General features: G+C 35.9%; 1 non-coding gene across 1 annotated transcript; it reads left to right on the forward strand.

Annotated features, from left to right (window-relative positions):
• The first annotated feature begins 221 nt into the window (after positions 1–221).
• LOC115031349 lies at positions 222–329 on the forward strand. Its single transcript, XR_003836990.1, has one exon. It is a non-coding gene; the product is annotated as a U6 spliceosomal RNA (small nuclear RNA).
• The last annotated feature ends 4,300 nt before the right edge of the window (positions 330–4,629 follow it).

The following is a 4,629-nucleotide window of genomic DNA, read 5'->3' on the forward strand; positions in this document are numbered from 1 at the left end:
TGAGTTAATCTTTATCTTGGAATGTCAAATGTGAATTTTGACCAAGAAAGTTAAGAATTCTGTAAACCTTCAATGTCTCTCTCATTCTCTGCATAGGAAGGCACTTTAGTTTACTCTTCCTCAAACAAGCTTCCTCTTTTCTCTGAAGCCTTGTAGTCTATGCGGTCTGTTACATATAACTTTGCTCATAACAATTTAAATATTGGAATCTAGGGATAATAATGTTTCCATTGACAGCACATATACTTTACTTGCAGCAACACAGAGAAGATTAGCAATATCCCCTGTACAAGTACAACACTTATGCTTCCAAAACATTCCTTATTTTTATTATAGTCCCTGGCAAGTAAATATTATCAAAAGGACCATAAAGCAATTTTAGTGAAATATTAAGAAAATAAATAAATAAATGTTATATTATAGTTTTGCATGTTTCCCAGGGTATATGACCCAGAATTTTATAGTGCTTCAAGAACTGGGCTCAGGAAATTTTCTGTGTTCAATTCTATTCTTGCTTATCTTTTTGAGACTTGAAGCTCTATATAGTGTCTCTAAGCACAAACTTGATCACTAAGAGTAGAGTGAAAGGATTGATTCAGAGCTTTTATTATAGTGTAGCATGGGACATAGTACTCAATAAATGTGAACAATTACTAAATAAATAACATGATATTAATCATGGGGAAATCAAGTTGCTTAAAATGTGACAAAATATATACCTTACAAGAAATAAGGATATAATATTTTTGATGATTTATGAATTAAGGTATCTTGTAATGAAGGGATTTATAATTAGAGTGATAGTAATTCACAACTTCCAACTTGAGAAATTAGGGTTTCTGCAAGACAGAAGATGGATTTGTGAAGTGAGAATGTCTTGGAAAATGCAGAATTAATGAGACATTCAGGAGTAAGATGGATGAAAATGCATTGCATCAATGCATAAAAACAGCGGGGGTCATATTGAGCGTCCTGCACAAATAAACTAAGCACACAAACTTGCAAACTTTATGTTTTAAAAATGATAGTGTGTTTTTGTTCGGAGGCAGAGATGGGTGGAGCTGTGCAAATTCCAGGCCATCCAGAGATACATAGTAAAACCCTGTCTGTGAATAAATAGCATGAGTAAATAAAAATAAATATGATAGCATGTATTCCATCATATTTTGTACAGAATTGATTGTTGCAATTATTTTAGTGAAATGCTAATCAGATTTCACACATTTAAGGCGAGAAAGAGAAATTTTTTTACTGGCATCCAGGAGCTGGCCTGGTATGATCCCCCAGTAAACACTTAGCATTGTTTCTCCTGATTATAGTCGCAGTCAGGACTTGATTTTTCCATCATGGACTTAAGCCGTTCTCACAGCATCTCTTCATTATGTGCTCATGGCATAGAAAGACAACAGCAAGAGCATTCCAATACCATACGTAATACTGTCCAAGCTGTCAAGCACTTCCCTTCCTGTTCAGTGTGTGTTCCTGCTGCTTCCCTGTGCATCACAGTTTAGATTTAGCCTTCTGGATGAGAAGAATGATGACTCAGTGGTAGCTGAGAGCTCCTGATGCTCCACTAGAAGCCCTGGGTTCCCATGCCTAGTACCCACATGGCAGCTAACAACCATATATAGTTCAGTCCCATTTGATCTTATGGCCCTCCAGGAGCACTGCATGCATGTTATGCACAGATAAACATGCACAGACAAAACACCCATACATTTAATATTAATAAAAAATGAAAATTACTTAAAACAATAAGAAAAATAGTCACAAAACAAAAATCAAAATTATTCCAATTTTCTGAGAATATTCAACCCTCAGCAAGTCCTTGGGTCCTGAAATTCTCCCGAAAGTCACATACCTTTGAAGTTGTAACATGTTCTGATGTTTTCTTAACTGCTATGAGTAAGAAAATGAACTCTTTCATCTGGAGCAGTGTTTCTTATGGGTTTGCATAGTTAAAGAGAGTGGAATATTTTGGTTCAAAATGTCCCCCAAACACTTACATTTGATTAAGACTTTGGTTCTGGTTTGACATTATTTGTCACTAATGAGAGATACCTAATGGGATGTTCCTATCATGGGATGCATATTCTTGGGGACATTGGTCTTCACTCCCATTCCATGCCTACTGCTTGTATAATAACCACTTTATAGAAGGCTTTTGCTATACCATACATTCCAATCATTTGATCACCCCACCAGAGACAAAATTAAGGGTGTTTCTGGAGCATAGATTAAAATCTCTGAAGTATAACATAGCATACATTTTCTCATGTTATTTTGATTATTTAGAGTATTTGATAAGGTCACACAATGGTAGGGAGGATAAACAACCCTCTTGATAATATTAACACACTTTTCAACATTTCTGAGTAGACATCTCTTCAGGCAGATTTGTCATATGTAAAGGCAGATTTATACAATAGTGAAAGTAGTTAAAGATTACGATGTCACCAAGGATTATTATTCTTGCAAGTCACTCTGGGACAGTCCTTTAAATAACAAAGTCACTCTGTGCATTCTGCAGTGTGATTGATTATCGGAAATTTGATTTAGGTAAATCTTTTCTTGAAACATTGAAAGCAGGATACAGCTGTAAGGGGAAATATTATGATGCCTTCGTCTAGACAATAATTTGATTTGCATTCATACTTTTGTGCCTAAGTTCACTACTCTAAACTTAATTAAATTCAACTCTGGGAAAATCATTTAAAGGAAGGATGTTTCTTAAGGGCTCATGTGAACATGATAACATTTCTGTTTTGTTTTTCCAGATAAACTTCTTATAGCTTGAGGTAAGAGGAAGAAAACATAATGTTCTATATTTCTTGGAGAATAAATTGGTTCAAAATATTTCAGTAAATCAATTTTCAAAGATAAACAATTTCTTATTTTCTTATCTATCTTATACACTATGCTTCTGAATATTGTGTAACCCACACAGCAACACCTTATACGAAACTTGTTTTACTTCAAAGGCTTGACTAGGTCTCATTTGGCAGAAATCTTGTTAGATTATGTACATATTTTTCCTAATTTGGCTGTAGGGGAATCACTAATAGCAGAACTCATTTACACTGTTGCCATTTTATTTTCTTACAGAAGACCAGCAAGCAGAAGTAGCCATGATCATCCATTTCTGCTAGCAAGAACCATATACAATATCTATTTTCATAGAACATTTGTAGAGCTTGGTCATCCCCATATATTGTAGGAATATGGCATTGTATATTTGCAAACGAATTCTGTATAAACATAATGTTCTAAAACCTTAGGCACAGTGCTGACCATAATCAACACGATGATATCATGTTGTAACTTGAAAAGAAATGGCAAAATAAAACTCAAAGACTGTGTTTAGGATGATCCAGGAAAATTTGGGCCCAGAGAGCATGGATGGTATAGTGATTCTCCAAGGACCCCTGAAATGATTAGAGTGAAAACATAATAACTTCATGGAGGAAGGTGGTGCATATTGTAATGGTGTCCAGTTGAAACACATAGGTATAGAGTGCCATTAAAGTTTCTGCATGTCCCTAGTCCCAACCTTGTCTATATAAAAGAGACTAGTTGTTTTATTTATTTATGTTTGTTTGTTTCAGAAAGTTAAGAAGGTCATGATAGACATCTGCATCTTATCATTTTCAATTCCTTTATTTCTCTTTAAAGTAATGATTTTATTTTTTCATCCAACTTTTGAAATATGTGGGCCCATTAGGTAATACATAGGATACATTGAATCAATGATAATGCTGGTTTATAGATTCTTTTAAACACTTCTTAAGAATCTGTTCTAATTAAACATTAGTCATCTGACTGAAATAGAAAAATTATATAGTCAGTTTCTTTATGGGATAGTGTCATATAAAACTCTTGATGCTCCAGAACTTTTGTCTACACCCATTCCCTTCCCCCAAACTCAATCTTTCCCTCTGAGTAGTTCTCTATGTATCTTTTAAGAATCACAGTGTTTGGGGAACATCCTGGAAACTGTAGGGGTCATGATCTGCATAAGGATAGGCAGCTCTATTGTTGCTACAGTTTGGATCTGGAATGTTTCCCCAAAGGGCCTTGTATGAAAGATTTGGCCACAGTGTGTAGTGTTACTAGGAGGTGATGAAAACTTTAAAATGTGGGAGCTAGTAGATAGTCTTGTCATTTGTATGACCTCAAAGAGAATTGTAGGATGCTCATCTTTTGGCCTAGCCTTTAGCCTCTGGTCATGTGTCTTAGTGGACTATTGCTGTGAGGAGACAATATGACCACAGCAACTCTTTGTGTATGTGTGTGTGTGTGTGTGTGTGTGTGTGTGTGTGTTTGAGACAGGTTTTCTCTGTGTAGTCTTGGCTGTCCTGGAACTCACTCTGTAGACCAGAACTCAGAAATCCACCTGCTTCTGCCTCCCAAGTGCTGGGATTAAAGGCATGTGCCACCACCGCCTGGCAACAACTCTTATAAAGGAGAACATTTAATTAGGGCTTACAGTGTCAGAAGTTTAACCTATTATCCTCATTGCAGTGATCATGAAGGTTTGCAGCCTGACATGGTAGCTGAGAGGACATCATCAGGACATACAGGTATCAGGAAAAAAGCTCACCACTTTCTGAGTTTGGCTCTGGCTTCTGA

Source organism: Mus caroli, chromosome 6 (genome assembly GCF_900094665.2).
Source record: "Mus caroli chromosome 6, CAROLI_EIJ_v1.1, whole genome shotgun sequence".
Taxonomy (NCBI): domain Eukaryota; kingdom Metazoa; phylum Chordata; class Mammalia; order Rodentia; family Muridae; genus Mus; species Mus caroli.